Here is a 13,072-nt window from a genome sequence, read left to right as displayed (position 1 = left end):
TACGTCCCTTCCGTCTTCAAGAGAGCGAGAGTTGCACCCCTTCTGAAAAAACCTACACTCGATCCCTCCGAAGTCAACAACTACAGACCAGTATCCCTTCTTTCTTTTCTCTCCAAAACTCTTGAACGTGCCGTCCTTGGCCAGCTCTCCTGCTATCTCTCTCAGAATGACCTTCTCGATCCAAATCAGTCAGGTTTCAAGGCTGGTCATTCAACTGAGACTGCTCTTCTCTGTGTCACGGAGGCTCTCCGCACTGCTAAAGCTAACTCTCTCTCCTCTGCTCTCATCCTCCTAGACCTATCTGCTGCCTTTGATACGGTGAACCATCAGATCCTCCTCTCCACCCTCTCCGAGTTGGGCATCTCCGGCGCGGCCCACGCTTGGATTGCGTCCTACCTGACAGGTCGCTCCTACCAGGTGGCGTGGCGAGAATCTGTCTCTGCACCACGTGCTCTCACCACTGGTGTCCCCCAGGGCTCAGTTCTAGGCCCTCTCCTATTCTCGCTATACTCCAAGTCACTTGGCTCTGTCATATCCTCACATGGTCTCTCCTATCATTGCTGTGCAGACGACACACAATTAATCTTCTCCTTTCCCCCTTCTGATAACCAGGTGGCGAATCGCATCTCTGCATGTCTGGCAGACATATCAGTGTGGATGACGGATCACCACCTCAAGCTGAACCTCGGCAAGACGGAGCTGCTCTTCCTCCCGGGGAAGGACTGCCCGTTCCATGATCTCGCCATCACGGTTGACAACTCCATTGTGTCCTCCTCCCAGAGTGCTAAGAACCTTGGCGTGACCCTGGACAACACCCTGTCGTTCTCTACTAACATCAAGGCGGTGACCCGATCCTGTAGGTTCATGCTCTACAACATTCGCAGAGTACAACCCTGCCTCACACAGGAAGCGGCGCAGGTCCTAATCCAGGCACTTGTCATCTCCCGTCTGGATTACTGCAACTCGCTGTTGGCTGGGCTCCCTGCCTGTGCCATTAAACCCCTACAACTCATCCAGAACGCCGCAGCCCGTCTGGTGTTCAACCTTCCCAAGTTCTCTCACGTCACCCCGCTCCTCCGCTCTCTCCACTGGCTTCCTGTTGAAGCTCGCATCCGCTACACGACCATGGTGCTTGCCTACGGAGCTGTGAGGGGAACGGCACCTCCGTACCTTCAGGCTCCGATCAGGCCCTACACCCAAACAAGGGCATTGCGTTCATCCACCTCTGGCCTGCTCGCCTCCCTACCTCTGAGGAAGCACAGTTCCCGCTCAGCCCAGTCAAAACTTTTCGCTGCTCTGGCACCCCAATGGTGGAACAAGCTCCCTCACGACGCCAGGACAGCGGAGTCAATCACCACCTTCCGGAGACACCTGAAACCCCACCTCTTTAAGGAATACCTAGGATAGGATAAAGTAATCCTTCTAACCCCCCCCCCCCTAAAAGATTTAGATGCACTATTGTAAAGTGGTTGTTCCACTGGATATCATAAGGTGAATCCACCAATTTGTAAGTCGCTCTGGATAAGAGCGTCTGCTAAATGACTTAAATGTAATGTAAATGTAAATGTTACACGTGGTCTGCCACTGCGTGGATGATCAGCTGTCTGTCCTGTCTCCCTGTAGTGCTGTCTTAGAGGTCTCACAGTCCGGACATTGCAATTTATTGCCCTGGCCACATCTGCAGTCCTCATGCCTCCTTGCAGCATACCTAAGGCACGTTCACGCAGATGAGCAGGGACACTGGGCATCTTTCTTTGGTGTTTTTCAGAGTCAGTAGAAAGGCCTCTTTAGTGTCCTAAGTTTCATAACTGTGACCTTAATTGCCGTCTGTAAGCTGTTAGTGTCTTAACGACCGTTCCACAGGTGCGTGTTCATTATTGTTTATGGCTCATTGAACAAGCATGGGGAAACAGTGTTTAAACCCTTTACAATGAAGATCTGTGAAGTTATTCGGATTTTTACAAATTATCTTTGAAAGACAGGGTCCTGAAAAAGGGACGTTTCTTTTTTTGCTGAGTTTATTTATATTTTGGTCTCTGACATTGCTCGTTCTGATTTCTTAATTTCTTGTTTAGAATTGTCTTTTCTTTTTGGATGTTTTATTGCTAGATATTACTGCATGGTTGAAACATAAGCATTTCACTGCACCTGCGATAACATCTGCAAATCTGTGTACGCGACCAATAAACTTTGATTTGAACTGACTTTACACCTGTTTCCACTACTGAGACACTTGACTTTGCCAAGCTGTTGAAGGTTAACTCCCAAATTATGATCAGAATCTAATGAAGTGTCTGATTACATACTCAGTGCATGGCATGCAAGGACATGTTCCAAATATGAAAATGTGAAGATCAGTGCTTAGGACAGAAATGGATTACTTAATTGTAATTTTGGTGTTTTTATGTGCCGGTCTCCTAGCTCTGCTCTATTGCCAACCGGGTATTGCCAACCGGGTATTGCCAACCGGCAATAGAGCACAAGGCAAACTGACTCCAATATCATATTACTCACCTGTCCAGGCTGACAGCGGTCATGACGGCAGCACAGGCCACCTGATTGCAGTTGTCCAGGGAGGTGATGATGGTGCAGAGGGCGCTGCCAAACACCCAGTGCCCCCCCCCGCGCCCACTGGTGGATCAGGAAGGGCATGACCGTCACGTGGACCACATCAGCCACGGCCAGGTTACAGATGTATATGTCTGGAACGGTCTTCTTTGTGGTCCTGTAAAGTAACACACATCTTAACACTCTCTGTACTCTGTGTTAAATACATTCAGAACGAACAATAGTGGACTTCATAACTACAGCATACTTATCACATCTAACAACAAAGCAACAATCTGTGCTTGTTCAATTTTGTTTTGAGGGCCGTTCTGCCTCAAAGGGCAGAAAGAATGGTAGGTAGGTTGGTGGTGGTGCGTGGTGGTGGAGGATGCCATTAACATTCACATTTTCATACACAAGCATGCTTGTTCGCAACCCAACCCTTCCCGACAGTACACTTAACCAATCAAATGTCTTATGTAATCTTAGCCCAACCCCTAACCCAACCTCAACCAATTGGAATTACTTGCCTAAACTCAACTAATCACATTTCTTTCCTAAACATAGCTAATTGCATTAGTTTATGTTCTCAAGGCAGCGCTGCCCTTAAGAAGTTGAAGTAAGGAACTCCAATCTGCTTAATGCATAAGGTCACATTGTAGGGCTGTGTTTTGAGATGATTCCTTCACAACCTTTATTTTATAGTTAACAAACCCCAGTGGAGCAAGATTTAAAATAAAGTTATCAAAAGAGTAATAATTGTGCCATCTGTCCTCTAGTGGCTCCTGACCATCACCTTTCAGCTTATTTTATCATGTGGCCTGAGGTCCTCACTCTACCCTTTGGTTCCCCACATGGGAACATCCCATGATGCACTGCATTTGATTTTACTGACTGATTTTACTGACTCTGTATGGAAATGGAAAGGACATCTACAATCAGTGTACACATAGCCTGGTAATGGGATCTTTAGGATTGCTTTTCAAGTAAATTGTTCCACCTTAAGCAGTGTTTCCCAACTCCAGTCCTTGAGAACCCCAACAGCACACATTTTTGTTGTAGACCTGGACAAACTCACCTGATTCAACACATTGAAGGCTTGGTGATTAGTTGACAATTTGAATCAGGTGTACTGGTCTGGGGCTACAACAGAAATGTGTACTGTTATGGATACTCGAGGACTGGAGTTGGGAAACACTGACCTAAAGGACCTGCTGACACCAACTTTTATTTTATTTAACCTTTATTTAACATGGAGCAAATACAGTGAGAACACTTCCAATTTGTGCTGCAGTGGTACACGTACAGTACGGTGGAGTGAAATCCCCCAGAGAATGCCTTTAATGTTTGATTGTTCCATGTTACTACTGTCACTTTCCACTGAGTCCCATATCTCTGACTTTCTGTAGCTGTAAGCCGGGAAGGGCAACTCCAGGCCCCGCTGGCCTGATTGGTGACACACTTTTGCCCCAGCTAACACACCTGACTCCAATAATCAACTAATCATGGTCTTCAGTTTAGAACGCAGTTATACTGAACAAAACTACAAACACAACAGGTAAAGTGTTGGTACAATGCTTCATGAGCTGAAATAAAATATCCAAGAAATTCTCCATACACACAAAAAGCATATTTCTCTCAAATTTTGGACACAAATTTGTTTAATTCCCTTTTAATGAGCGTTTCTCCTTTTGCAAAGATAATCCATCCACCTGACAGGTGTGGCATATCAATAATCTGATTAAACAGCATGATCATTCTACAGGTGAGGACGATGAAAGGCCACTAAAATGTGCAGTTTTGTCAAACAACACAATGCCACAGATGTTTTAAGTTTTGAGGGAGAGTGCAATTGGCATGCTGACTGCAGTCCACCAGAGCTGTTGCCAGACAATTGAAAGTTAATTTCTCTACCATAATGCAACCTGGTCTCAGAGAATTTCATATTATTCTGTACGGCTATCCGAGACACTCCATTTAGTATGATATGTTACGTTTCGCATGGTATGTATTCATTTGTGAATGTCCATCACCCATTTCGTATGATATGTTACGAATTACAATTTTGATTATATGTTACGAATTTGCAAAATGTACAATATTTTAGAATTTGCTAAACGTATATGTTAGAAATTCTGGCTAGTTTGCTAATGTTAGCTAGATGGCTAATTTTAGCTAGGCTAGGGGTTACAGTTAAGTTTCAGAGTAAGGTTAGGGGCAGGGTTAACAAAGGGTTAAGGTTAGGGAACGGTTAGCTAACATGCTAAGTATTTGCAAGGTAGCTAAAAAGTAGTGAAAAGTTGCTAAAATATTAAAGTTGCCCATATTGAGATTTGAACTCACAAGCTTTGGGTTGCTAGACGTTTGTGTTATAACCCTCTATCTTATGTAACCATACCAACGTAACATATCATACTAATTTGAGTGTCCTGGATTTAAATGTACTATGTTATGCCGAGTCTGAGACCAGGCTGCATAACATCTTCATCATTTTAGAGAATTTGGCAGTACATCCAACCGGCCTCACAACCGCAGATGACATGTAATCACGCCAGCCCAGGACCTCTACATCTGGCTTTTTCACCTGCGGGATCATCTGAAACCAGCCACCCAGACAGCTGATGAAACTGTGGGTTTGCACAATTAAGAATGTCTGCACAAACTGTCTGAAACCGTCTTAGGGAAGCTAATCTGTGTGCTTGTTGTCCTCAATAGAGTCTTGACCTGATTGCAGTTCGGCATCGTAACAGACTTCAGTGGACAATGCTCACCTTCGATGGCCAATGGCAGAAGTGTGCTCTTCACAGATGACTCCTGGTTTCAATTGTACCGGGCAGACGGCATGTATGGTGTCATGTGGGTGAGTGGTTTGCTGATGTCAACGTTGTGACCAGAGTGCCCCATGGTGGCGTTGGGGTCACGGTATGGGCAGGCATAAGCGACGGACAATGAACACAATTGCATTTTATCGACGTCAATTTGAATGCGCAGAGATGCCGTGATGAGATCCTGAGGCCTATTGTTGTTCATTCATCCGCCGCCATCAGCTAATGTTTCAACATTATAGTGCATGGCCCAATGTTGCAAGGATCTGTACGCAATTTCTTGAAGCTGAAAATTTCCCAGTTCTTCCATGGCCTGCATACTCACCAGACATGTCACCCATTGAGGTATCAGCTGACCTCAATCTCTTGATTGGTCATTCTAGAAAGGACAGAAGAGAGCGCAATATTCAACCTCTCTAAAACTGACTAAATAGTAGCACTACACTGATCTATTTACTTGTAGGTAATAACATTCAAGCTGGATAATAACCTCCAAAAACATATAAGGCTAGAGAAATGTATTGATAAATATTACGAACGCAGTCAAGGCCAAAAGATGTCGGAGAGGATCCAGGAAAAAAATTGAGAACCAAACATCAAGAGAAACTACAAGATTCCGCGACAGACCCAGATGATGTATTATTTTCACTTGTAAGTAAAGGATATGAAGGCGAGGCTAGGAATGAGTGACAAAAAAGCTGCGACAATGGAGAAGGAAACAAATAAGCTGAAAGGTACAGGCAATACTATTGAAACGGATGGTAAAGAACTTAAAGGAGAACATGTTTCTGAGAGAAGCCTTACTTGAAATAAAGTCTAGATCCATGCGGAAAATATCTAGTACTTACTGGTATCATAGAAAATGAGGGTGAAGATCCTGAAAGTGTAGTGAAAGAATTCCATCTTTAACCGCTACAGAACCTAGGTGACACTGTCAACAAAATCAAACTCGAATGTGTACTCAATTTCAGATAGAGGACAGCGATACGAGTGCACAATCGTTGCCAAATTATATATTTTTTTAAAGATAAAATAATGGGCAAAAGCCTGGGCAAAAGACTTGCTGGCACAAAAATAGGTATGAATGAGAAATTATCATACCCTAGACATCTACCAGAGTGATATCTCAGATGTATTCTACGGTTATCCCCAATCCATCAGTGGGACCAAACAATCCATTGAGGGGCTTGTCCGCTCCCCTCTGTTCTCGTGGCGACGTTTACAACTTGATTTGTTTCCTGATCGGGCGGCCTCGTACAGTGTTGCACCCCACCCACTGGCCTCAACAAGGCTCATCATGGGTCTGGGCTTGTATTCCCCCCTTTGTGTCTCGGGACCCACCCACCAGTGGTTGGTGTCCGAGGCACAAACCAAAAGTTTGTGCCCTTTGTACGAGTTGTCAGCAAGCAGCTTTATTAGTAGATTGGCCGTAACCTTTCAACCAAATCTCCTGGTGTTTGTGCTTCAAAAAGCTCAGTGGCTGTCTTGGCCTGCCATTCACCACAGCGTCTGTGTGTAGTAACCGTTTCAGTACCTGCGAACTGAGACAAGGATATCTTTCGGTGACATCGCACAGTGTTTCACCAGTTGGAGTCACCGGATCAGTGGAGGGACTGATACCGTTAGTTTCATTGTACGGGGTTTCTGTCCCCCTCAAAGCGAAAAATGTATCATCGGAAGCAATGTCCACTCTGAACGTTGATGCTTTGTTTTGGCCGCGGTGCTTGCGGAAGTGTCTGAAGGACAAGTAAAGTTAATCTTAGCTACAGTATTGCATGACTCTGAGGAGGGAAGTTGCTCACTCAGAGTTCTGGCTCGAAATCATGAAAATAATATTCTCAGGTTTGTTGATTGAATATGATGAGATATCGTAATATCTGTGTCAGATTCTGCACCAAGAGGTGTCGCAACCTCTTTTTCCCAAGGTGTCCTTTTGACAGATAATCCTTGTGGATGACTGTGTTGTAGCCAGTGTTAAGAGAAGACAGCGTAGTCAGTAGAGATGGCACGGTTACTTGTGACCACCATTTGTTTTTCCAATCCATCAGTGGGATCAAACGATCCATCAAGTCTGCTTCGAGTAGCAGGTGTTCAGTTTAGAGTCTGATAACAAGCTATATGTTTTGGAAGTGTCGTTTCAGCATGAGTCACATTGTGAGAGGCGAGGTAGTCTGAGTGAAACCTCGAAGTTTAGTTTTGCATCGTTCTGCTTTTGACTGACGGTTAGCTGGGTTCACAATCCTTTGAGGTAATTTAACAGCGATTGAAATATGAGCGATATTGTCGGGCCAGACTCATTTAGCTTATGGGTTAAGCAGTCCTCCAGAACTGTTTCCAGGTAGCGATTTTGAAAGTGTAGTGTTTGTTCAACAACGTGATGTGTCATTTGTGTTCATGGTGAAAACAGATCGACTTATTGGCGTTTGAGTGGAATTGTGATGTGGTTTACCTTGTGCATCGCAACATTTGTATTTGAGTCTATAGTCAAAGCCTGTGGGCTTGCTTCTTGATCGAGCGGGCCCTGGATAGGGTTGAGTGAGAGCAGGGTTAGATTACACCTCTAATTGCAGCCCAAAAATGTTCAAATAACAGACCCATCTCAACGTCAAATGTTCAGAGGAGACTGCATGAATCTGGCCTTCATGGTTGAATTGCTGCAAAGAAACCATACCAAAGGACACCAATAAGAAGAGACCTGCTTGGGCCAAGAAACACGAGCAATGGACATTTCTGGTGGAAATCTGTTTCCAACCACTGTCTTTGTGCGATGCCGAGTAGGTGAACTACTGATCTCCGCATTTGTGGTTCCTACCGTAAAGCATGGAGGAGGTGGTGTGGGTGTGCTTGCTGATGACAGTCTGTGATTTATTTAGAACTCAAGGCACACTTAACCAACATGGCTACCACAGGATTCTGCAGCGATATGCCACCCCATCTGGTTTGTGCTTAGTGGGACTATCATTTGTTTTTCAACAGGACAATGACCGAAAACACACCTCAAGGCTGTGTAAGGGCTATTTGACCAAGAAGGAGAGTGATGGAGTGTTACATCAGATGACCTGACCTCCACAATCACCCGACCTCAACCCAATTGAGATGGTTTGGGATGTGTTGGACCGCAGAGCAAAGTAAAAGCGGTAAAATCATGGATATATTGGAACTAGTGGCTTTATGGAGGCTTAAATATCCTGACCTAGTGAGTGAGATATCCATGGCGGAGGCTCAATCAAGCAAGTCGTCTTGACTACTTTCTTATGTCATCTTCGCTGGCACCAAAAGTTTAAAGTACAACTGGAATTTATATTTAAATGCCTGGAATATTTCAATTTTGGAGAATCTCTTAAACAATGGGTTAAAGTTATGTATAGTAACCCTAGGTGTAAAATAGTGTAAAATAATGGCAACTTCTCAAAGTATTAAACTGTTGAGTAAAACAAGGTTGTCCACTATCAGCAAATCTATTTATTATGGCCATCGAAATGTTGGCTATTAAAATCAGATCCAACAATATCAAGGGGCTAGAAATCCAAATATGCATTTATATTTGCAAAGAAATATATATGGGGGATTGTTAGTGATTACAAACTACAATCTGCAATATTAAAGCTGATTTACCCCCTAACATAAAAAAATACTCCCCAATGGACTTGGGAGAGGCGAAGATCGAGTCATGCGTCCTCCGAAACATGCCCCGCCAAACCGCACTTCTTAAATGAAATCTGCAAAATAAAGCTATTTTTAAAACAAGCTATAGAAAGTGGGTTACAATTTCAGTTTAATCCACCAGAACTCAAATATAGTAATCGATCAAAAACCTTTTTTTTTTTTTTTTTAAGTTAAACGGTATAACCTTTTGTAAATGATATCATAAATAGGACTGGTGGTGTTATGTCACACATGCAGCTAACAAACGTATATGGAAATGTATGCTCTACTCAAAATTAAACTAATTACTGCAAAAATGTAAGTGGAAGAGAAAGTTAAAAACTTGTCTGTCGGCCCTGCATTGAAGAACTGATAGTTTCATTTAAGGACCAAAGAATGGACAGCTGTGCCATATAGATAGGAAAATAGTTGAAGAGATTTCCATGGCACATGGTTTATTTACTGATATTCAAAACAGTTTTTCAACAAAAATTGTTGCAACCATTAGAAATTAGATAATCAATGGGTGACACAACCATCCCAGCTCTGCAGATTTTGCTGCAAAGAGTCATAATGTCACGGTGGTCGTAGGAAGTAGACCAAAGTGCAGCATGTGTGTTGTTCCACATTTTATTTACACTGTGAAACTATGCCATACATATAAATAAACTGAATAACAAAAACAACAAACCGTGACACAGAGTAAACATACACGTACTCAAAAACAATCTCCCACAAACCCAGGTGTAAAAAAACCCTACTTAAGTATGATCTCCAATTAGAGACAACGAGGACCAGCTGCCTTTAATTGGAGATCATCCCAAACAAAACCCAACATAGAAATACAAAACTAGAACCCGACAACATAGAAAAACTAAACTAGAAAACCCCCCTGTCACACCCTGACCTACTCTACCATAGAAAATAACAGCTTTCTAAGGTCAGGACGTGACAGTACCCCCCCCTCCGCAAAGGTGCGGACTCCGAACGTATCAAAACAACAAAAGAACCCCAAAAAAAGGGAGGGTTATGGAGGGTGACAAATGTCTATGGCGGCTCTGGTGCAGTAAGCAGAACCTTCTCATCCCGTGGATCCTCCAACAGAGGAGGCGGCTCCGGTTCGAGGCGTAATCCCCGCTCCGCCCGCTGATCCCTCTGCTTTTGTGCCACCGGACCGTTGATCGTCGTCGAAGGAACCGGACCGTAGATCATCGCCGGAGGTTCCGGGCTGCGGCCCGCCTCCGGAGGTTCCGGGCTGCGGCCCGCCTCCGGAGGTTCCGGGCTCTAAAACGTCGCCGGAAGCTCTGGACTGGGAATGCGCACTGGAGGCCTGATGCGTGGGGCTGGCACAGGTGGCGCCAGACTAGTGACACGCACCTCAGGGCGAGTGCGGGGAGCAGGAAAAGGACACACCGGACTGGGAATGCGCACTGGAGGCCTGATGCGTTGGGCTGGCACAGGTGGTGCCAGACTGGTAACACGCACCTCAGGGCAAGTGCGAGGAGCAGGGACAGGGCGTACCAGGCTGAATAGACTCACTGGAGGCCGGGTACGTGGGGCAGGCACAGGATATACTGGGCCGTGGAGGCGCACTGGAGATCTCAAGCGTAGAGCTGGCACAACCCGTCCTGGTTGGATGCTCAACCTAGCTCGACAAATGCGGGGCGCAGGCACAGATTGCACCGGGCTGTGAATGCGCACTGGCAACACAGTGCGCATCACCGCATAACACGGTGCTTGCTTCGTCACTCGCTCCCCATGGTAAGCACGGAGAGTAGGCTCAGGTCTCCAACCTGACTCTGCCAATCTCCCCGTGTGCCCCCCCCCAACATTTTTTTTTGGGCTGCCTCTCGCACTGGCCTCGTTGTTGGTATAGTGCCTCGTAATATCGCCGCTCCGCTTTCGCTGCCTCAATCTCTTCTTTAGGACGGCGATACTCCCCAGCCTGCCTCCAGGGTCCTTTCCCGTCCAATATCTCTTCTCTTCCCTTGGTCCTTTGGTGTTGGGAGATTCTGTCACGGTTGTCGTAGGAAGTAGACCAAAGTGTAGCGTGTATGTCGTTCCACATTTTATTTACACTGTGAAACATTTACATTACATTTACGTCATTTAGCAGACGCTGTTATCCAGAGCGACTTACAAATTGGTGCATTCACCTTATGATATCCAGTGGAACAACCACTTTACAATAGTACATCTATATCTTTTTTTGGGGGGGGGGGTTAGACGGATTACTTAATCCTATCCCAGGTATTCCTTAAAGAGGTGGGGTTTCAGGTGTCTCCGGAACGTGGTGATTGACTCCGCTGTCCTGGCGTCGTGAGGGAGCTTGTTCCACCATTGGGGTGCCAGAGCAGCGAACAGTTTTGACTGGGCTGAGCGGGAGCTGTGCTTCCGCAGAGGTAGGGAGGCGAGCAGGCCCGAGGTGGATGAACGCAGTGCCCTTCTTTGGGTGTAGGGCCTGATCAGAGCCTGAAGGTACGGAGGTGCCGTTCCCCTCACAGCTCCATAGGCAAGCACCATGGTCTTGTAGCAGATGCGAGCTTCAACTGGAAGCCAGTGGAGTGTGCGGAGGAGCGGGGTGACGTGAGAGAATTTGGGAAGGTTGAACACCAGACGGGCTGCGGCATTCTGGATGAGTTGTAGGGGTTTAATGGCACAGGCAGGGAGCCCCGCCAACAGCGAGTTGCAGTAATCCAGATGGGAGATGACAAGTGCCTGGATTAGGACCTGTGCCGCTTCCTGTGTGAGGCAGGGTCGTACTCTGCGAATGTTGTGGAGCATGAACCTACAGGATCGGGTCACCGCCTTGATGTTAGCAGAGAACGACAGGGTGTTGTCCAGGGTCACGCCAAGGCTCTTAGCACTGTGGGAGGAGGACACAATGGAGTTGTCAACCGTGATGGCGAGATCATGGAACGGGCAGTCCTTCCCCGGGAGGAAGAGCAGCTCCGTCTTGCCGAGGTTCAGCTTGAGGTGGTGATCCGTCATCCACACTGATATGTCTGCCAGACATGCAGAGATGCGATTCGCCACCTGGTTATCAGAAGGGGGAAAGGAGAAGATTAATTGTGTGTCGTCTGCATAGCAATGATAGGAGAGACCATGTGAGGATATGACAGAGCCAAGTGACTTGGTGTATGGCGAGAATAAGAGAGGGCCTAGAACTGAGCCCTGGGGGACACCAGTGGTGAGAGCACGTGGTGCGGAGACAGATTCTCGCCACGCCACCTGGTAGGAGCGACCTGTCAGGTAGGACGCATTCCAAGAGTGAGCCGCGCCGGAGATGCCCAACTCGGAGAGGGTGGAGAGGAGGATCTGATGGTTCACAGTATCAAAGGCAGCAGATAGGTCTAGAAGGATGAGAGCAGATGAGAGAGAGTTAGCTTTAGCAGTGCGGAGAGCCTCCGTGACACAGAGAAGAGCAGTCTCAGTTGAATGACCAGTCTTGAAACCTGACTGATTTGGATCAAGAAGGTCATTCTGAGAGAGATAGCAAGAGAGCTGGCCAAGGACGGCACGTTCAAGAGTTTTGGAGAGAAAAGAAAGAAGGGATACTGGTCTGTAGTTGTTGACATCGGAGGGATCGAGTGTAGGTTTTTTTGAGAAGGGGTGCAACTCGCTCTCTTGAAGACGGAAGGGACGTAGCCAGCGGTCAAGGATGAGTTGATGAGCGAGGTGAGGTAAGGGAGAAGGTCTCCGGAAATGGTCTGGAGAAGAGAGGAGGGATAGGGTCAAGCGGGCAGGTTGTTGGGCGGCCGGCCGTCACAAGTCGCAAGATTTCATCTGGAGAGAGAGGGGAGAAAGAGGTCAAAGCATAGGGTAGGGCAATGTGAGCAGGACCAGCGGTGTCGTTTGACTTAACAAACGAGGATCGGATGTCGTCAACCTTCTTTTCAAAATGGTTGACAAAGTCATCCGCAGAGAGGGAGGAGGGGGGGGGGGGGGGGATTCAGGAGGGAGGAGAAGGTGGCAAAGAGCTTCCTAGGGTTAGAGGCAGATGCTTGGAATTTAGAGTGGTAGAAAGTGGCTTTAGCAGCAGAAACAGAGGAAGA

The 13,072-nt window shown here is 46.4% G+C and overlaps 1 pseudogene; it reads right to left on the bottom strand.

Moving 5' to 3' along the window:
* The window catches only part of LOC106581760 (melanin-concentrating hormone receptor 2-like), a 56,944-nt pseudogene that overhangs the window by 33,975 nt on the left and 9,897 nt on the right, over positions 1–13,072 (bottom strand).

The sequence above is a fragment of the Salmo salar genome, chromosome 02, assembly GCF_965601325.2.
Source record: "Salmo salar chromosome 02, fSalSal1, whole genome shotgun sequence".
In the NCBI taxonomy this organism is placed as follows: Eukaryota; Metazoa; Chordata; class Actinopteri; order Salmoniformes; family Salmonidae; genus Salmo; species Salmo salar.
This window is presented reverse-complemented; position numbering and strand designations above follow the sequence as displayed.